At 39.3% G+C, this 22925-nt stretch overlaps 1 long non-coding RNA gene across 1 annotated transcript in view; it reads left to right on the top strand.

The window, feature by feature from the left end:
• The first annotated feature begins 2198 nt into the window (after window positions 1-2198).
• LOC131836564 (uncharacterized) overlaps window positions 2199-22925 on the top strand; it is a 125779-nt gene continuing 105052 nt past the window's right edge. The window contains exons 1-2 of the long non-coding RNA XR_009355673.1: window positions 2199-2424; window positions 7059-7507. This is a non-coding gene — a long non-coding RNA (uncharacterized LOC131836564). The remainder of the gene's footprint in view (window positions 2425-7058; window positions 7508-22925) is intronic.

Below are 22925 nucleotides of genomic sequence, written 5' to 3'. Positions count from 1 at the left end.
TTTATATGTTTGCCTGTTTCGTGTGTGTTGAGTTTGAGGAGTTCATTATAGATCCTGGATATCAACCTTTTGTCTGTACTGTCATTTGCAAATATCTTCTCCCATTCCTCTTTGTTTTTTTGACTGTTTCCTTTGCTGTGCAGAAGCTTCTGATTTCGATGAAGTCCCAAAAGTTTATTTTCGCTTTAGTTTCCTTTGCCTTTGGAGACATATCTTGAAAGAAGTTGCTGTGGCTGATATTGAAGAGATTACTGCCTATGTTCTTCTCTAGGATTCTGATAGATTCCTGTCTCACATTGAGGTCTTTTATCCATTTTGAGTTTATCGTTGTGTACAGTGTAAGAGAATGGTCAAGTTTCATTCTTCTACATACAGCTGTCCAGTTTTCCCAGCACCATTTATTGAAGATACTGTCTTTTTTCCACTGTGTATTTTTCCTGTTTTGTCGAAGATTAATTGACCATAGAGTTGAGGGTCCATATCTGGGCTCTCTACTCTGTTCCACTGGTCTATGTGTCTGTTTTTATGCCAGTACCATGCTGTCTTGGTGATCACAGCTTTGTAGTAAAGCTTGAAATCAGGTAATGTGATGCCCCCAGCTTTATTTTTGTTTTTCAACATTTCCTTAGCGATTTGGGGTCTCTTCTGATTCCATACAAATTTTAGGATTATTTGCTCCAGCTCTTTGAAGAATACCGGTGGAATTTTGATTGGAATGGCATTAAAAGTATAGATTGCTCTAGCCCTCAGGGAGATTCAAATTAAAACCACATTGAGATATCACCTTATACCAGTTAGAATGGCCAAAATTAACAAAACAGGAAACAATATGTGTTGGAGAGGATGTGGAGAAAGGGGAACCCTCTTACACTGTTGGTGGGAATGCAAGTTGGTGCAGCCTCTTTGGAGAACAGTGTGGAGATTCCTTAAGAAATTAAAAATAGAACTTCCCTATGACCCTGCAATTTCACTCCTGGGTATCTACCCCAAAGATACAGATGTAGTGAAAAGAAGGGCCATCTGTACCCCAATGTTCATAGCAGCAATGGCTATGGTCGCCAAACTATGGAAAGAACCAAGATACCCTTCAACAGACGAATGGATAAGGAAGATGTGGTCCATATACACTATAGAGTATTATGCCTCCATCAGAAAGGATGAATACCCAACTTTTGTAGCAACATGGATGGGACTGGAAGAGATTATGCTGAGTGAAATAAGTCAAGCAGAAAGAGTCAATTATCATATGGTTTCACTTATTTGTGGAGCATAACAAATAGCATGGAGGACAAGGGGTGTTAGAGAGGAGAAGGGAGTTGGGGTAAATTGGAAGGGGAGGTGAATCATGAGAGACTATGGACTCTGAAAAACAATCTGAGGGGTTTGAAGTGGCGGGGGGTGGATGGGAGGTCGGGGTACCAGGTGGTGGGTATTATAGAGGGCACGGATTGCATGGAGCACCGGGTGTGGTGAAAAAATAATGAATACTGTTTTTCTGAAAATAAATAAATAAATTTAATTTAAAAAAAAGTAAGAGAGCCAGTTATTTTACCAATAGAATGAGTTTATTTGAGAATACCAGAGAAGTTGCAGCTTGGGACAAGCAAACCATAGCAAACCATAGGCAAGTCCAGAGAACAGAGAAGGGGTTACTTTTACAGGGGAAAGGAGGAAGCTGGGTGGGGCTGTTTTGCTACATTCTAATTGGTCCGTTGCTAGGCAAAGAGAAATTCTTCCTTCCTCCTGCTGCAGTCTGTAAAGTAAGCTTCCTGTTGGGGAAAGTGAGGTATTCTTATGGCAAGTGGTAGTGCCTGAGAGCTCCTCCTTCAGGGTTTCCAGACTTCCATTTTAATTTGTTTCCTTTTTTGATCAAGATCTTTCCTCAAAAGCACAGCTGATTGGGAGTAGCTTTTAGTATTTAGAGATTTCAATCCTGAGTGCCAGGGAAGAGCTTTCCGTGTTGTCATACCCCACATCAGGGGAAAAGTACACAGATTATAAGGGAGGTAAGCCACATTTGGTAGGAGGGAGGACTATCGGGCATTTCCCATCTGAGATAAGCATTGGAAATCATCTCCGAGCTCTGAGCTAACATTACCCTAGTGGGCTTAACATTTCTATTGAGGTTTGACAGGCAACAGGTATAAAGCTTAATAATGATTATACAGAATAAGATGAGAAGCAGACAATCCTCAAGGAACCATCCTATGCTAAAGGTGTCCTTTCTAAAAGCCTTGCAACAGTTAAATGAGTTAGTTCATTTGTATTTCTCTTGGATACAGGGGAACACAGTATTTAAACTGGGAAGACTAAAGGATCTCTGGCATTATGAACAGATTGGAGTTTCTGTTGACAGATCTAATTGTCAGAAAGGTTTTCCCCTTTTGCAATATGTTGGACCAAGAAAGAAAGAAAGGAAATAAGGTAAGAACCAATAGTGAGAAAAAGATATGTAGGCCTAGTCCAGTCATCTTGGGAAAGCTGTCCCCTCCGGCTCTTGTTTGCTTCAGTTCCTAGAAATCTTTATTTTCAGGTCGTCAGTTGGTGTATATGTCAAGCCAGGGTTTAGTGCTTTTTCTAGATGTGACACATGGATCCAAGAGCCTATTCCTTGGAGTTTGATAGCACAAGAGTGGGTTAACGGTACCTGTAGGGGCCTGTTCAGTGGGGTTGAAGAGTCTTTCTGGAGAGCTCTTCCTCAACAGATGAAATCTCCACTCTGTCAGATGTGGTGTTTAATGTCTTTGTCTTTGGGGAACATGCTTCTGATTCTTCTACTAAAGCATGGTTATTCTCAACAGAAAATATTAGGCCTTTGCAATATTGAATTAGACACCCTCTTCTCCTTTACCAGCTGTGGATTAGAAGAAGTAGGAGCCAAGTACATTGAGAACCCTATGATTATCTCAAAGGGTAAGAATTTATGAGTTCCAAAGAGGGTAGACCTGAGATTTAAGGGAGGTTCCAAAGGTAGGGTGATCTTTCATAGTAGTAGTTGAGCCACAGAACTAGCAGTGACTATCTACAAGGGAAGGCTTCAGTTCAATGAGAAAACATACAAACAATTACCAAGACATATTTATATACATGAAATGGGGGTAGATGAATAAAATCCACTTGCCAAATCTCAAATAGTCCATTGGGCAATTTAAAGTGTCTGGGAACAGTGTGAACAGGTTTTCCTGAATTATACTTCAGGCAGGGTAGAAAGCAAAGTAGGCACATCTCGCAGGCTTGTTAATATGTCCCCATCCGTATTGGGTCAAGAAGTTTATCATTTTATCAATAGACCATGATTCAATGCATATACAGTAGTTTTAGGAACTTTAGATAATCTCTGGCAGAACTGGATTATTTGGCCCAAGCCAGAGTTTTTTTTTAATCAAACCAACAGTTATAAAATTTCCCATATTGTTTTTCCTTTTGGGGGGCCAATTTGGACATCTCTGGTCAATTTTTCTAGATTATCACTTGGGGGAACATTCTTTTGGACAATGGCATAGGCTTGGTTGTTCATTCCTTTGAAAGCATGCTCTCTGAAGAAATATCAGCAAGATGGAAACCACCTTTAGCCTCCAGGCAATCATATCAGGAATGCCCAGGTAATGGGGAAATGGAGAAAGCAGCTGGCAAGGATATGGCATCTAATAATTCCTGGACATAAAAGCTGGGTTTTTTGTTTGTTTGTTTTTGTCCCCACTGAAAAGGAGGAAGCCTCATTAATACAGTGTCCTTCCAAAGACATGAGCTACAGCAAAGACATACCTTCTATCAGTATTAATGCTTGTAATTTCTTCCTTTGCTGAAATGCAGGCCTAAGCAAGAGTGTGCAGTCCAGCCTGTTGAGCCAAGATAGCCAAGGGCAAAGATTTTGCCTCAACAATTTTGTAGGGAGTTGCAATAGAATACCCAGCATTTACCATTTTCTCCTTTTAAATAAGAACCATCAGTAAATTACAAAATGCCAGCATTATCCAAAGGAGTTTCCTGTACATCATCACAGGGGGCCAGGAGGTGATCTGTCAGTCATGAGGAGTACCATCCATAGCAGAGGGAAGAAGGGTGACATGGTTATGATTATTCCAGTGACAAAGAGTTAAATGAGGAGTGGTTAGCAAGAGGATTTCATAGGAGGCAAGAGGACTGCCCAAAATGTGTTGAGTGTGATGAGATTTCAGGGAGTGCTTCTACTGCATGGGGTGTTAGGTTGTTAGAAAGGATCCCATGACTAGCTCTTCAGTGGTCTTGACTAACAGGGTGGTGGCAGGAATAGCCCTGAAGCAAGGGGGATGTATCTTTGTGCCATAGGGTCTAGCTGCTGGCTATAATACCATATCAGTTGATGGTGGTTCCATGTTTTTGGATGAATTACCCAAGGGGGGTTCCCTTCCCTTTCAAATACAAAAAGAAAAAATGGAAGTTGATCATTGATATGTCCAAGGACAGGGGAATTAAGCTTTCCTTTAGAGATTTCAAGGTTGAGTTCACCCTGATCTTCCCAAACAATAGGGCCAGGTTTTTTGTTTTGATAAAACATATAGGGGTTGGGCCATAAGAAGGAAATTTGGAATCCAATTTTGATAGTGGTCTGCTAGCTCAAGTAAACCTCATAATTGGCACTTAGTTTCAGGTTTAGAAAAGTTCAGGATACCATGAAAGCCATTGGGACCTAAATATAGCCCTTGTTTTCAAAGCAGTTGCTCCAAATATCAAACCCAAGTTTAAGCAAACTACAGTTTCTCCTTGGAGAATTTATTGTTCCCATAAAACTAGAAATTTTAACAAGTGGATGCTGTCTTCCTACAGAGGCCTGAAAAGGGGAGAAGAGAAGTTATCTATCTACTGTCATAAAGTACAGCCTGTAGGTAATATATCTAAATATGCTTTTAAGATTTAGAAAGGACTTTAAGGTTTTGAAGCTTTACTGTCAGGTGTATTGTTTCTCTTCCCTAGTCAAGGCATAGAGATACTGGTTAGCCTTATTCACAGAGATGCTAAATAAGGCACATATGAATCTAATCTAACAAAGTATGGAGATTTGGAACAACAGGGTGATGAAGGATAACAATACTTTTTATGGCTCAGAGATCCTGGATTAATCTCCACCTGTGGCCATTGGGTTTCCTCATGGGCAAAATAGGATGAGGAGGCCCTTGGCCTCATAATATTCTATTGTGGGCTTGATGCCTTGAAGGGCTTCTTTGTTTATAGGGTATTGATTAAGTCTGGGAGAGATTTTGAGGGATATACTTGGCTCTTAATAGGAGGTGCACTGTGGATTCTACCAATATCAGTTGAAGATTTTGCCCATAATGAGCTGATCTAATAGGGATGATTGTTAGTGTCCATAAAATTAGCTCCAGTGCCATCAGAGAAGGACCAGATAAAAGATGTTGAAGGGTCATTTCATTCACCTGGTTGACTATTTGTTTGCTGCTATCAAATTCTAAAATTTTCTCCCCTTTTTGGGAGAAATTCCAGCAAGATAGTTCTCTAAGAAATCACAGCTCAATATATGAACAAGGGTGGAAGAACTGAGGAGGAAAAGATGAGTGTCGGAAGGGCCTTAAAAAGGGGGGGGGGGCTAAAAAATGGGCTTAGAGATAGAAGTCTGTTGAAGTTTGTTAGAGACCCCACTATTTGAAGCATTTCAATACTTTGAGGCAGGAACTATTTAATAACGGTGGAGTTGAGCACCAAGAATGTAACTTCAGTGTCAATGATGGAGAAATTCATTCCCAATCTGGAGAGTTATTTATCCAGGCTGGTTATGAGGAAGGATTGGAAGAAGGCCTTGTGATTCCTTGGAGTCCCCAGATTGGGAGTTAGGAGGGCATTGGAAAGGCTGGTTAGAGGGCTAAGGGCACCTGGAGTTCTTAATTGTGTAATAGTCTTTCTTTCAACATCCTGGATTTTTGCAATAGGGGTAGAGACCGGGAGGGGTTTAGTTTTGTTCAGAGGCCTCCATTTATTGAAACTGAATAATAAGGATTTTAGTGGACTTCCTCTTAATTAAATTCTCTAGGATGCAGCGAGATGATTTGCATTTTCAGCACGATGGAAAGATCTCAGCTCAGTCTATTAATGAACATAGAGAGCACGGCTACATGAGTGGACTCAACATCCACAGGAAGGCTAGAATTTTCCCTGAAAACAATCTGGAGTTGATTCTTATAGTTATGCACAGATTCATGGCATTTCTGAGTACAAGCCTGAATCTTATTTCAATCAACTGGTTTTGGAACAGTGCTGGGATCCCCAGGTGAAGTAGTTTAGTGATTGCTTAGCCTGATCATATAACAAGGCAATTACCTACACAGTTTTAGAGATTCTGAAAACAGAATCAACCCGGTTAGCTGTTTCATCTACTACAGGGCTTGGCCTTCACCAATGAACATGTGAACTAGCTGGTATAAACTGAGGAACCCAGTTTGTAAGTCTGGGTGACTATATTATGGCCTTGGCAAATTTATGAGGATTTTCAGTAATCCTAGGAAAATCTTTGATGATGGTTTATAGTATGGCTTTAGTCCAGGGGTTATAGGAAATTAGGGTCTGAGCACGAGACTCCTCAGAGGATATAATTTTAAAAGGGCAGGTTCTAATGGACTTGGAGGAGGAGGGAGTGGGGAGAAGCTCTAAGAAAAAGGGAAGTTCAGTGAGAGAATTGGAATGAGGAATTAGATGGTATAAAAGAGGTAGAGATAATGACAACGGAGAAGGGAGAGGGAGAAAAGGCCTCAAAACCTTCTTAAATTTCTTTTGTTTGTGTGCCTTGATTAGTTTAGAAATTGTACTTTGAAAAGAGGTGACTTTAGAGTCCTGAATACTCTTGAAAGCCTCAAGATACCAATTGAAATAGACATCCCACTCACTGTGTTTCATTTTACAGTCAGGCCTTCTAACTTGGTTCTAAGAAAAACAAGTTTGAGGATATCAAAAATCCCTCATTATGGTCACTGGAGTTCTAAATTATGTATTGTTACATTGGTCCAATTAATTAAAAATGTGCATGAGAAGGAACTGTAATGTTTCTTTAATTTTTATTTATTTGTCAGAGAGCGCACAGGCAGGCAGAGTGGAAGGCAGAGGCAGAGGGAGAAGCAGGCTCCCTCCCAAGCAAGGAGCCAGATGTGGGACTCCATCCCAGATCTCTGGGATCATGACTTGAGCAGAACACAGCCACTTGACCGACTGAGCCCCCCAGGCATTCCGGAACTGTAGTTTTTAAATGTAAAACCAGCAAGGGTCCCAGAAGGAGGATGATCCTGAGAAATTTTAACAGATTGGGACACCATTACTCAAAAACCAGAGGTTCAGGAAGCAGAAGAGTATTCACCAGGAAGGACAATGCTTTCATAAAAACGACATCAAAAAACCAGATCCTGAGTAAAGTCAGCCAAAAGTCGCCCTAAAGGAGGGAACTCAGATCTGAAAGGAGACTCACTGAACCAAATGGAAAGAGATGACTCACAGAAGCAGAGAAAGAGAGCGCACAGGAGCTTAGGTGAGTACCTCACACAGTTCTGGGGTTGTTATTCTCATAGGGGTTTATCTTGTTCAAGTACCTTTGTGGTTGCCATGTGATGTTGACCTTAAAAAAACAGAAGAGCCAGTTATTTTACCAGCAAAATGAGCTTACTCGGGAATAACAAAGGAATTTCCACAAGCAAACTATGACAAATTATAGACAAATCTAGAGAATAGAAGACAGGGGCTTGTTCTTAGAGGGCAAAAGAGCTGGCAGGGCGTGTTTTGCTACATTCTCATTGGCTGAGCTGTTGCTGGGCAAGGAGAGATTCTTTCTACACGCTGCGGTCTGTCACTGTAAGCTTCCTCCTGTTGGGAAATGTGAGGTATTCTCTTGCAAAAGGTAATGTGTGAGAGCTCCCCCTTTCAGGGCTTCCAGACTCCCATCTTTTTTGTTGTTCAGTTAGCCTCTGCAAAAATTAACATCGTTAGTTTTTGATGTAGTATTCAGAGATTCATTAGTTACATATAACACCCAGTGTTCATCACAGCATGTGCCCTCCTTAATACCCATTACCCTGTTATTCCCACCCCTAAACCCCCTCCCTTATGAAACCCTCTGTTTGTTTTCTGGGTTCCATTGTCACTCATGGTTCCTCCCCTCTCTGATTTCTCCCCCTTCAGATTTCCTTCCCTTCCCCTATTGTCCTCCATGCTATTGTTTATGTTCCACATATGAGTGAAATCATATGATAATTGCCACTCTCTGCTTGACTTACTTCACTTAGCATAATCCCCTCTTACATCAATTAGAATGGCAAAAATTAACAAAACAGGAAATAACAGATGTTGGCAAGGATGTGGAAAAAAGGGAACCCTCTTACACTGTTGGTGGGAATGCAAGCTGGTGCAGCCACTCTGGAAAACAGTATGGAAGTTCCCCAAGATGTTAAAAATAAAGCTACCCTACGACCCAGCAATTGCACTACAGGGTATTTACCCCCCAAAATACAGATGTAGTGAAAAGAAGGGGCACATGTACCCAAGGTTCATAGCAATAATGTCCACAAGAGCAAAACTGTAGAAGGAGCTGAGATGCCTTTCAACAGATGAATAGATAAAGAAGATGTGGTTCATATATACAATGGAATATTATTCAGCCATCAGAAAGGATGAATACCCACCATTTACAGACTCCATCTTTAATGGAGTTAAGCTACAAGGTTATACACTTACACAGTTACACAGATTGTTAAGTTATACAGATCTATATTAAATTTCCAGGCTTATCTTCCATTTTTAATAATTGTTACACCATTTCCTTTTTTTAAAGTGTTGAATTGGTGGTTGAAGGCATTACCTTACAGATCTAGCTATATAGTATTTGCTATTCATTGTAAACATGTAACTCAAAAGAGATAAGTAGATGATTTTTTATAAACATTTAATAAAAAGGAAGATAAAATAAAGATGACTCCATGATAAAGATGAATCAAAATAGAAAACATAGAAGAAAAGGCAGAAAAGCTTAAAAAGAAATAATTTAGTGATCAATAAACAACAAAAAAGGTAGAATGAGAAAGTTTAAATGATAAAAAAAAAATGCTTAAACCAATCAGAAAAATCAAAGTGAGGTTTGTCTCAAGGATGAAATTCACTATTTCAATTTGGGTATGCTGAAAGGGGGTCTGCTTTTCCTTATATCTCTTTGGCTCAATTTAGGCTTTGCTAATGGCAGAAAACTTAAACTTGTCAATTCACCTTGATTTACTACCTTCTGTTTTAAAACATAACCACTTTTGTCTACTGGCTCTGTTCATTTGGCATTTTCCCTCTCCCTCTCTTGCTTGCCTTCTCCCTGGGGTGCCCTGAGACTCCAGGGGCTGACATGGTGTCCTGGCACTGGGGGATGGGACACCTGGGGGTGGTCCTGCCTCTGCCCTCACTGGCCTCTGTCCTTTGGGCTCAGCCATGTGCTGTGTCCACCCAGCTCCCCTTGCTGATATCTTCAGCTCCACTACAGCTTGCATAGAGCAATCCCACACACATTGCTGTTTCTTTGTCCCAGTTGTGACCCTCTTCCTTCTGAAGCCTACCTCTGTGTCCTTTTTCAGGGAAAATGACAATTGCAGAGGCTTTTCTGTGCCACCTGGGCATGCCTGGGCCTCTGTGGGATTGCTCTCAGGTCTGCTAACCCAGACACTGCCCTCAGCATTGCTAATTCATTGCCTTGAGTCAGGCTGGACTTGGGGCTTCTCTAGAGTCCTTCTCTCAGTTTCCTCAGGCCACATCTGGGAAAGGAGACACAAAACTCCTCTGTTCTGGAGGTACCCAAACTCATTAGAAAGATCTCATTAACCCTGCAACATTGGGGCTCGGTCTATACAGGAAGTTGCCTGACTCCAAGCTCTTCTCAAAAACCATGCATCTCCACTCATGTCCTTTTGACATGTCCCTCTTCAATCACTGGTTGAATTCTTACTGCTTTTGGGAGGGGAAACAGCTCCGATGTCATTGTGCCCCTTCCCATCAGCCCCTCTCCCCACAGAGGGACATATATGACTTTCGGTGGAGCCTCCAGTGCCCAAGCTCTAACACAAATAAGGCACCTCTGATTCTTAATGAGTAGGAGACTAGCTGAGGCTGCTGGTATCCTCCAAACCTGACAGGGGGCCTCAGAGAAGGGGAAAGTATATGGAGCTGAGAAAAAAGTGAATAAAATAATAAATGAATAAAGTAAATGAATAGAATAGTAAATTACCAGAAAATGAATAAAGTAAGGGAAAATTTGAGTGAAACTCTCATGGGCAATTATTAGGGTAATGTAGCCTGGTATGTGGTGGATAAGAACAGAAAGCCTGGTTAGATATAGGCAGGCTTCCAACTCCTGACTGTTTCTCCTCTCCTTCCATTCCTTGAGACCCAGGGGAATAGAACAAGGCAGAAAACTTTAAATAGAACAGCCTTGGTGTAGAAGACTAAGTGGGGCTTCCTGAGGGACCCAATTGCCTTGTGAAGAGAAACACAGGAATGGTAATTCCAATCTATAGCACCATAGGCTCTGGCATCTGCCCTTAAACCTATCTCTTAACCTACCTCTAAACCTTGCCCCTTATACCTACCAGGAAAACACAAACTAAGTCCCTGGCATCAGCCTGAACCATGTTGCTAATCATGGAAGCTATGACAATAACTATAACTTGCTACCAATATTCATTTTTAATTTTACCTAAGTTAAGAAAAATGATCCATTTTTAGCTAAACACATGGTTACCCAGAATAAAAACTATGTTCCTCAGCCTTCTTGTAGCTAATTGTGTCCATATGACACAGAATATTTTTTACAACTAGTGCTAATAATACATTTGAAAACTATAAAAGTGAATTTCTAGTAAAAATAGAAAATACTAATATTGTCACAAAAAGATAACTTGAAGAGGCTAATAATAATCACAAAACCAATGAAACTGGTATTCATCAGAGATCTCCTCCAATCACCCTAAAATCTCCAGACTCAGAGACAGTATTATAGTTGAATTCCACAAAGCTTTTGGGGAATAGATAATATTTGTTTAATATAAGTTGTTTCTGAAAATAGGAAAAAAAAGATACGATACCCAGCTCTTTTTCTTTTCATGAGGTTAGTTTAACCTTTTTTCCAAACTTGAACAAGGAAAGGAAAAGGAAAGAAAGTTATAGGCCCATTTTCACTTATTAACAAAGACATAAAATTATAAGTAAACTACTGGTTAATTAAATCAAATAGCATATTAAAATATATTATGATCAAGTAACTTATTCAAGAATGCAAAGACAGGGGCACCTCAGTGGCTCAGTGGGTTAAAGCCTCTGCCTTCGGCTCAGACCCTTGATCCCAGGGTCCTGACATCAAGCCCCACATTGGGTTCTCTGCTCGGCAGGGAGCCTGCTTCCCTTCCTCTCTCTCTGCCTGCCTCTCTGCCTACTTGTGATCTCTGTCTGTCAAATAAATAAATAAAATCTTTAAAAAAAAAATAATGCAAAGACATTCTAAAATCTGAGAAATCTATTACTATAACTCATTACTTCAGTGAAATAAGAGAAAAATGACAATGACTTTCAATGGACGTAGAAAGAGCATTTGATAAGTTCAATACCTAAAATAATTAAAAAATAAATGCTAAGGAAACTTGGAGTAAATAAGAGCTACCTTAATTTCATGAAGTCTATACATCAAAAACTAATGGTAATCAATTTTCTAAATGAAGAAAAGTTAGACACATTCCTTTGTTAGATCAAGAAACAAAAACGAGGGGAGGGATGATTAAGAGAATCCAGAAGAACTGACTCACATGTTATTGGAATAAATAGTGGAATTCATCAAGGGTACTTGATAAAAGATTCTTGGGCAAAAATCAATTCCATTCCTTTATACCAATAAGTTAGGTTTATGCATTTTTTCCTTTTATACATGTAATATTAGTTTCAGATGTACAACAATGATTTGACAATTATATACATTATAAAATGCTCACTGCAATAAATAGTTACCCTGTTACCACAGAAAGTTATTATAATATTATTGACTATATTCCTTACACTGTATTTTACATCCCAGTAACTTGTTTATTTTTTATTATTTTTTAAAAGATTTTATTTATTTGACAGAAAAGGAGAACACAAGTAGGCCAAGCGGAAGGGAGAGGGAGAAGCAGGCTCCCCACTGAGCAGAGAGCCCAATGTGGGGCTCAATCCTAGGACCCTGAGATCATGACCTAAACTGAAGGCAGATGTTTAAGTGACTGAGCCACCCAGGTGCCCCATGTGACTTATTTCTTTTATCAATGTAAATTTTTGAAATAAAAATCATTTTTAAGGGCAATAAGAAACATAAAGTGCCAATGAACAAATATAGCTAAATAGGTACAAGATCTTTGAAGTGTTTTGACATTTTATCAAATAGATGGAAATATTTATATCTTTTATGAATAGGTACTCAACATTAAAAGGTTGATTTTTGCCCAATTAATCCATAAAATTAATATAAATCTTGGATTGATAAGTGTTGATACAATAAAAACTCCATTTTTTGGTGGAACTTAATAAGCTGACTCTAAATTTTATATAAAAGAGCAAAGGGCCGGGACGCCTGGGTGGCTCAGTTGGTTGGACGACTGCCTTCGGCTCAGGTCATGATCCTGGAGTCCCGGGATCGAGTCCTGCATCGGACTCCCAGCTCCATGGGGAGTCTGCTTCTCTCTCTGACCTTCTCCTCATTCATGCTCTCTCTCACTGTCTCTCTCTCAAGTAAATAAATAAAATCTTAAAAAAAAAAAAAAAGAGCAAAGGGCCAAGAAGACTCAAGAGATATTTTAAAGATGACAAGCAGGGAGACATGCCTTATCAGATATCAATATTTATGATGAAGTTAAGTATTAAAACAGTGTGACGTAAATGCAGAAATAAACACATGGAAAAATGAGACAGCTTAGAGAGTCCAAGAACAGGCCTATTCACTAAGAAAACTTTTTGTTTTTTAAAGATTTTATTTATTTATTTGTCAGAGAGCTCAAGCAAGGGAGTGGCAGGCAGAGGGGGAAGCAGATTCCCAGCTGAGCAGGGAACCTGACGCTGGGCTGATTCCAGGACCCTGGGGAAAATTGTGAACCATATGGGGAAAAGCTACAACTAGAGCCACATCTCACCATACACAAATATGACTCCAGCTAATTTAGACTTGGATGTCCAGAGCAAAATTTTAATCCTTTTGGAGAAAATTTTAAGAGAAATTACTTTATGTCAGGATATTAAAATATTTTTTTAAGTAAGACAGAATAAGTTTAACTGTAAGTAAAAAGATTGGAAAATTTGACTAGGTTTTTCTTTTAAAAATCTGCATTACAGAAGATACCATGGAGGAAATGATAAGCCACAGGCTGGGAGAAGGTATTTACAGTGCAGCTGATAAAGGATTGGTATTTAATATGTAAAGGATTTCTAAAAAGAAAAAAGTAACAGATAACACAATATAGAAATGGTAAAGGGTATAGACAGGCAATTCACAGAAAACTTTGAAAGGAATTTAACCTTAAGAGTAACCAAGGAGGGGCGCCTGGGTGGCTCAGTGGGTTAAAGCCTCTGTTTTTGTTTTTTAAGATTTTATTTATTGATTTGACAGACAGAGATCACAAGTAGGCTGAGAGGCAGGCAGAGAGGGAAGGGGGAAGCAGGCTCCCTGCTGAGCAGAGAGCCCGATGCGGGGCTCGATCCCAGGACCCTGGGATCATGACCTGAGCCAAAGGCAGAGGCTTTAACCCACTGAGCCACCCAGGCGCCCCTAAAGCCTCTGTTTTCAGCTCAGGTCATGATCCCAGAATCCGGGGATCGAGCCCCGCATCGGGCTCTCTGCTCAGTGGGGAGCCTGCTTCCCCCTTCCCTCTCTGCCTGCCTCTCTGCCTACTTGTGATCTCTGTCTGTCAAATAAATAAATAAATAAATCTTAAAAAAAAAAAAAAAAAAGAGTAACCAAGGAAATGCAAATGAAAACCATAGTGAGGTTCTACCTGGGGATAAAAATATATGTTTATAAAAAATAAAAAATTATATTAAAAAAATTTTTAATTTTCACTTCTGTAGGAGGTAGGAACAATATTGGTTAACACTGCTGGGAGGGGTTTGGGGTGTATAAATTAGAATCATCACTTAGAGCAATTTAGCAAAATGTAGCAAAGGTGAAAATGCTTATTCCCTATAATGCTGCAATTCCACTTCAAGATGTATACCCTAGAAACTTGTACAGATACACAGCATCTACAGGATGTTCACTGCAGCATTACTTATAATGGCAAATAACTAGAAATCTCATTGATGTCCATGAACAGAAGAACAGATAAATAAATGATGTATCTTCACACTCATTTATTGGCCATATGATATAGAGCTTAACCCTCTGTATCCTTGTTTCTGTACCCAATGATGGGGATCACAATTGTACTGATCTCTGTAGAGAAGGTTTTTGGGGATAAAACGAGTCAGTGTTGTAAAATACTTAGAAGAGTGTCAAGCATAAAATAAAATCTATTAATAGCAGTAGCAGAAAGGGTGGGCTGAAGTGTCGGAGTCCCCATTCCTGGGGAGGAAAACAGAATTTCATCAAAAAGATCCAAGCTGAAGCCAGGAAAATGACAGGATCTAAAGGGCAAAAAGTACTACAGATCAATGTCAAAGATAAACAGAGTTGAAGGCTCAAAATCAAGAAAGAAACTAAATTGTTCAAAATCAAGCCTTTTGACAATAAGTTTGTGTTGGAATTCCCACTTGGGTGGCTTAGGGGAGTTCATTTATGGACAGGGCATCTGGAAGTAACTGCTTCTTAAATAACTAAATACTTTGTCTTTCTCTTTGGAATTTGAGATCCATTCCTTCTCTTTTCTGTTCATCTCCTTTTTCTCTTCTCTTTTTTTAATCTGCAGAAAACTTTATATATGTTCTGCCACTCAGAATGGATAAATGTTAGTATTTTATAATATTTGCTTCAAATAATTTTAATCAAAGAGAATTACAAATAAAGTTGTCCCTCTCCTCAGTCCCATTCATCTCTTTCCCTACCCAAGCATAACAATAGTCATGGAGTAACCCAACTTTTCAAAGTGTGGACTAGAAGAACCTAGTTCACATGAGTTCACTCATCAGGTAAATACAAATAAAAACCATGATGAGATATCACATCACACCTGTCAGAATGGCTTAAATTAGCAACACAAGAAGCAAGTGTTAGCAGGGATGAGGGCAAAGGGAATCCTCTTGCACTATTGGTGGGAATCAAACTGGTGCAGCCACTCTGGAAAACAGTATGGAGTGTCCACAAAAAGTTTAAAAATAGAACTATCCTGCAATTCAACAGTTACACTAAGTATTTACCAAAGTGATACAAAGGTACCAATTTGAAGGGGTACATACACCTGACATTCATAGCAGCATTATTACAGTAGCCAAACTATGGAAAGAACCCAAATGTCCATCAGTTAATGAATGGATAAAAAAGATGTGGTGTATATATACAATGGAATATTACTCAGCCATCAGAAAGAATAAGATCTTGCCATTTGCAAAGACGTGGATGGAGCTAGTGTATTAGGCTAAGCAAAATAAGTCAGAGAAAGACAAATACCATGATTTCATTCATATATGGAATTTAAGAAATAAAACCAATGAACACAGAGGAAGGGGAGGAAAAAAAAGAGGGAAACAAACCATAAGAGACTTTTTAGAAAGATTATATTTATTTATTAGAGAGAGAGTGTGTCTCTGTGAGTGTGAGCAGGAGGATGGGCAGAGGGAGAAGCAGACTTCCCACTAAACAGGGAGCCCAATGGGGGCTTGTTCCCAGGGCCCTGGGATCATGACTTGAGCTGAAGGCAGTCACTTAACAGGCTGAGCTACCCAGGCACCCTTCACATAAGAGACTCTTAATGATAGAAAACAAACTGAGGATTGATGGAGGAAGGTCGGTGGAGGGTGAGCTAAATGGCTGATGGGTATTAAGGAGGGCACTTGGTATTATGAGCAACGGGTGTTATATATGTAATGAATCACTAAATTCTACTCTTGAAATAAATGTTACACTATATGTTAACTAACTAGAATTTAAATAGAAATTTGATGAGAAAAAAATGAATAAAATTAAGAATTATTACTATCCACGTATTTTCCCACAAACAATATAATGTATTGTTTTTTGTGTTTTAAAAATAAGAGTAGTGGGGCACCCAGGTGGCTCAGCTAGTTAAATGTCTGATTCTTGATATCAGCTCAGGTCAAGCCCAGCATGAAGTTTACTTAAAAAAAAAAAAAATAGAATAAATATGTCATACAGCACATGTTGTTGAACAACTTGCTTTCATCACTGGGCATATTTTGAACTCTAACCATGTTAACTATGTTGATCTAGTTCTTTTAACTGCACATTTTCTATCATATACCACATTTTACTTATTCATTCTTTTCTTGATGCGTGTTGTGCTTTCCAGCTATTTGCCATTATAAGCAATGCTACAGTGGACATCTTAACATCCAGTTCTTCTTTAGCAAAGAAACAACTGTTTCTAGAGCAAAGAAGAATAAACAATAATTCTGATTTTTTTTTGTGTGTGCATTTTATGGTAAAGGACTAAGATGCATCCAAAATTAAATTGTTATGCATTTAGGTGTGTCCAGGTTCTACCAGTTTGTTGATTCTAGATAAGATCACATATCTTGGCAGAATTCTCTAGTATGTAAGAATAATAGCTTGAGATTCAAACTGCCCAGGTATAAAGCTTGTCTTAGTTTCCAATTACTGAGGCTCATTAGCTAGTCAGAAAAAAACTTTCTCCTTCTAATGTCAGCTAAAGAGTGGATTCGGGTCTGTTTCTGTTGGCCATCAGTACCTTTGAACATTTTTCTCAATGTTTAGGCAAGGGAATCCCCACTTGAGTCTGTATCTCCCCCTACAGAAGCTGGAGCATAGTCATGAGATCCACCAGTCAGATACCAGAGCTTGAATCCTAAAGGAATAGAATGTTTATTCTGGCAAGTTTGGGGGAGACTATCCTGTTTTCAGAGGGGGTAACATTGCAGGTTCTAACGTGTTATCCAGACATTTGTCTAACATCAGAAGTCTTGGTGATGCAAGCTTCATTGTCTAGCCCAGGGTGGCAGCATAAGTGAGATTTGCCGCATGATTTGGGGTGTGGCTCCTGGTGAGGTTGCCTCAAAATCCTATTTCTCTGGCTAGCAAAGAAACTTAAAATCCTTTAATAAATTATTTTACATTTAAACAGATCAGAGTTGCTTTCAGCTTTTTGCAATTAAGACTCCTTTCTAAAAGAGGGTGGATTCCATAGAAGACTGTCTTGGATCTTCCCATTATATTATGTAACATTTTCTTTCTCAGCATGCACTGGCACTCTGATAAACGGGAGCTAGAAGAGTTCAAAACTGAATTACTGTGGCCCCTGGATACCTTGTTTGTCAAACATTCAGGTCTGCCAATATTTGCTGTGTTAGATTATCCTTCTTATTTAAAAATAAAACAAAACAAAACAAAAAAAAAACAATTTTTTCCTCTGTGATTTGGCTTCTGTGACCCCTTCCAATCCCAATCAACTATACCAAGTACATCTACATATTATGTGAATTCTGGTACTCTAATTGTGGAAAGAGATTAGGTTATCTTGCAGTAGGGCTTCTAGGCTCTAGAGAAATTAGAGAAGGGGTTAGATTCCTGTTTAACCCTTTTGAGTATCTCATGGCCATTAAAGAGTGTTTCATTAAAGGTCACCATGACCATGAGATCTAGAGCAACCCAAGTCTTCCTTTGACCACAGCTACCCCTCTTCTTATGGCCTCTAAAGATGGCATATGTACAAGGAAAAATAGCAAGAAAAAGTCACACTTTAATTTTTGTGTGTCTTAGACTCTAGTTCCAGTTTTAGAGAATTCTGTTAAGTAGGCTGCCTGGTGAGCTCTCCTTTTATGTAAGTTATTAGGCAGTATGGCCTCAGACCAAAGAAGCTGTGAGCCTTTTCTTTCTTTTAGCCATTACATCCTTTTCTACCATCCCCTATAACACCCTTGGGTATTTTGGAGTAATCCAACACACACCTGTCAACACTGGACCACATGACACCACTGAGAAAATGACATCCATGTGCTTCTCCACAGTGTGGAGCTGAGCAAGGCCACAGCTTAGACTTAGTCCTGGCCCAACCATGTGGAACAATGGGGCAGAGGGAGAGAAGTTGATTTCCTTCCATATGGGAACAGACTCTGACTTAGGGCTGCAGCCAAGAGGAAAAAGGAGTTGAAAGAAAGAGAGCCATACCCTATATTGCTTTTAAACCTGTGACTGTACCCATTAGAAAACTAGTAAAGGGACGCCTGGCTTGTGACTCTCCATTTCAGGGTCACGAGTCTGAGACCCACATTGGGTATAAAGATTACTTAAACAAATGACCAACAACAAGACAGATGAAAGAGAAATTAAGGAGTCAATCCCATTTACAATTGCACCCCAAACCATAAGATACCTAGGAATAAACCTAACCAAAGACACTAAGAATCTATACTCAGAAAACTATAAAGTACTCATGAAAGAAATTGAGGAAGACACAAAGAAATGGAAAAATGTTCCATGCTCCTGGATTGGAAGAATAAATATTGTGAAAATGTCTATGCTACCTAAAGCAATCTACACATTTAATGCAATTCCTTTCAAAGTACCATCCATCTTTTTCAAAGAAATGGATCAAATAATTCTAAAATTTATATGGAGCCAGAAAAGACCTCAAATAGCCAAAGGGATATTGAAAAAGAAAGCCAACGTTGGTGGCATCACAATTCCAGACTTCAAGCTCTATTACAAAGCTGTCATCATCAAGACAGCATGGTACTGGCACAAAAACAGACACATAGATCAATGGAACAGAATAGAGAGCCCAGAAATAGACCCTCAACTCTATGGTCAACTCATCTTTGACGAAGCAGGAAAGAATGTCCAATGGAAAAAAGACAGCCTCTTCAATAAATTGTGTTGGGAAAATTGGACAGCCACATGCAGAAAAATGAAATTGGACCATTTCCTTATACCACACACGAAAATAGACTCAAAATGGATGAAGGACCTCAATGTGAGAAAGGAATCCATCAAAATCTTTGAGGAGAACACAGGCAGCAACCTCTTCGACCTCAGCCACAGCAACATCTTCCTAGGAACATCACCAAAGGCAAGGGAAGCAAGGGCAAAAATGAACTATTGGGATTTCATCAAGATCAAAAGCTTTTGCACAGCAAAGGAAACAGTTAACAAAATCAAAAGACAACTGACAGAATGGGAGAAGATATTTGCAAACGACATATCAGATAAAGGACTAGTGTCCAAAATCTATAAAGAACTTAGCAAACTCAACACCCAAAGAACAAATCATCCAATCAAAAAATGGGCAGAGGACATGAACAGACATTTCTGCAAAGAAGACATCCAGCTGGCCAACAGACACATGAAAAAGTGCTCCATATCACTGGGCATCAGGGAAATACAAATCAAAACCACAATGAGGTATCACCTCACACCAGTCAGAATGGCTAAAATCAACAAGTCAGGAAATGACAGATGCTGGCGAGGATGTGGAGAAAGGGGAACCCTCCTACATTGTTGGTGGGAATGCAAGCTGGTGCAACCACTCTGGAAAACAGCATGGAGGTTCCTCAAAATGTTGAAAATAGAACTGCCCTATGACCCAGCAATTGCACTACTGGGTATTTACCCTAAAGATACAAACGTAGTGATCCAAAGGGGCACGTGCACCCAAATGTTTATAGCAGCAATGTCCACAATAGTCAAACTATGGAAAGAACTTAGATGTTCATCAACAGATGAATGGATCAAGAAGATGTGGTATATATACACAATGGAATACTATGCAGCCATCAAAAGAAATGAAATCTTGCCATTTGCGACAACATGGATGGAACTAGAGCGTATCATGCTTAGCAAAATAAGTCAAGCAGAGAAAGACAACTATCATATGATCTCCCTGATATGAAGAAGTGGTGATGCAACATGGGGGCTTAAGTGGGTAGGAGAAGAATCAATGAAACAAGATGGGATTGGGAGGGAGACAAACCATAAGTGACTCTTAATCTCACAAAACAAACTGAGGGTTGCTGGGGGGAGGGGGGTTGGGAGAGGGGGGTGGGAAAAAAAATTAAAAAATAAAATAAACAAAAGAACTTAAAAAAAAAAAAAAGGAAAGGAAAGAAAACTAGGTCAAAACAGTTCCTTGACAACTGACCAAACCAGGTCAATACTAAATCTCCCGAGGGTGCAAGAAAAAAGGCTGGGAAATTAGGAGAAGAGAAGCTTTGCAAACTTTTTGTGCCCAGGCCAGATTCATAGAAATTCCCAGATCCCAGTGAGTTTGTGTCCTAGCTGCTTCTCAAGTTAGGACACCTGTTAAAATGGTAGAGTTAAATCTCTTACCCCAAACTACCCCAGTAATCTTCAGGATAGAGAAAATAGAATATGTTTATAGGGACACTGAGAGAAAAGGTAAAGGATATCAGGAGTTTGGGTGTTAGTTCAATTCTATTTATTTAAGTGGGGAGGAAGTAATTGATGAACAAGTCTTTCCTTCTATCTACAAGGCCATGAATTGAACTAACTATAGCATGTTTACATGTATAAATGGCTATCCATAAAATTACATCAAGATAGGTAAAATCAAATTAGGTAAAATTAAATTATTTTAATTTAAAATATTAAAAAGGGGCACCTGGGAGTACAGTAGGTTAAGTATATGACCCTTGGTTTGGATTCAGGTCATGATTTCATGGTGGTGGGACTGAGCCCTGAGTCAGGCTCTGTGTTCAGAGCAGAGCCTGCTTAAGTGTCTCCCTCTCCTTCTGCCCCTTTCTACCCCAACCCTTGCTCTCTCTAAAATAACTAAATAACTAAACAAATATTTAAAAATATATATTTAAAAACCCCTTCTGTCACTCCAAGGTCACTTTTTAAAGACTTGAAACTGTTCTACTAGCTGGCTCTTTCACGTCTCCTAGGATTGACACAAATTTCAAAACTGTAACTAATGACCTGGGAGTAATTTATAATCCTGTGGCTAGCATAATTAAGTTGTCATTGACATAGAGATGGGAAGCAATATAAATTCTTGGATATTACAATGATCTTAAAATAATTTAAGTAATATCTAAGGAAAAACTTCTGTTAAACATTTACTAGCACCAATGGTCCTTGTTTCATAGAATGTCAGAATTTCCTTATGTTTATTTTTGTGGGTTTTTTTTTCAGTTTCTTTAATGGATTTAATTTTTATAGCAGTGTCAGGGCACAGCAAAATCAAGCAAAAGGCACAGATTTCTGATATGCTCCACCCCTACATTGCCCAGCCTCCCCCATTATAAACATCCCCCCTCAGAGCCATACTTTTGTCTTTATGGTTTTTTTACTGTGTCTCAAGATTATGAATCAATAAGGTTTGATCTTTTAAAGGCTTTGTCATCTATTTGGATCATCAAGAACTAGATGACAATTTTCATTAACAATCTTAATGTTACTTTTTCATATTAATTGAAGGCTTCTTACCCTAAGTGAACTTTTTAAAAATTCACTCAATTATGGCCCAGTTGACTCTTGTGAGAAGGTAGTTGGAGAAAGTAAAAAACCCCAAACTAGGGGTGCCTGGGTGGCTCAGTGGGTTAAAGCCTCTGCCTTTGGCTCAGGTCATGATTTCAGGGTCCTGGGATCAAGCCCAGGCAGGGAGCCTGCTTCCTCCTCTCTCTCCACCTGCCTCTCTGCCTGCTTGTGATCTCTTTCTGCCAAATAAAATAAATAAAATCTTAAAAACAAACAAACAAACAAACAAACAAACAAACAAACAAACTAGGATTTCCCAAAAGGGAAAGAGTAGAAAAAAGAAGATGTGGTAGCCATAGGCAGAGTTTGAGCCACTATCTCCCTCTACCAAAAAATGTTTTGGGAGGGAATACTAGTGTCCTATGATTCTTCAGGTAAAAGAGTCAGAGGGTCAATTAAGTTTGTGAAAAACTGCACACTATCTGCCTCTCTTGGAAACTTACAATGCACAGTAAAGGTTCTGAGAAACCCTCAAGTAGAAGCCATTTGGGAAAGTGCTGATCAGCATTTGGCATGAAGTTATCCAAGATGAAGCAAAATGCAATATTATAAAGAGAGGCATAAGGCTAGAAAAAGTCAGAGCTCATGGGAGGCTTTGTTTGTTTTAATAAAGGATGGGAGAAGTAGGATCATGTTTATAGGCTGGGGAAAGGAGTGGAAAGAGTTGATGAGATGGAAGTCACAAAAAAGGAATAATCTGTAGTGTCTAGTACCAAATGAGATAGGTAATATTATGAATACATTTTTCAGATGAGAAAATGGAGGCTTCAAGGGTTCGAGAAGTTGGCCAGGGTCACACCTGGTTAATGGCAGATCTGGGTGCTCGCTTCGGCAGCACATATACTAAAATGGCAGATCTGGGCTGCAAGGTCAGATGTGATCCCAGCTGTGCTCTCTCCGCCGCGTCATGCTCTCTTCCTATAAGTCCTGGTGATTTTGTTTTCTACATCTCTTTCCAAAATTTCCTCTTCTTTTGGAACACCAGCAGATAATAAGTCAAGTTTGGCACATTTTAAACTGTGATTCATAGGAAACAAGCTTTATTTCTTCCTTCCATGTCATCACACATATCCCTCTCCCCTGCCTCTGGATACTCTCAGATCACTTTCCCAACCCCCTTCTCTGCCTCCAGCTCTTCTCATATGATGGTGAACTCATCATAATAATCATATATGTACCCACATATTATAAACACATATGGAAAATACACATGTATTTTACTATGTATGCAATATATGTATGTCTTTTTTACATGCATATATGTGTAAAACATATACATTAT

This window comes from Mustela lutreola, chromosome 7, assembly GCF_030435805.1.
Source record: "Mustela lutreola isolate mMusLut2 chromosome 7, mMusLut2.pri, whole genome shotgun sequence".
Lineage (NCBI taxonomy): Eukaryota > Metazoa > Chordata > Mammalia > Carnivora > Mustelidae > Mustela > Mustela lutreola.
Note: the sequence above shows the minus strand (reverse complement) of the source record. Positions and strands in the feature narration are given on the sequence as shown.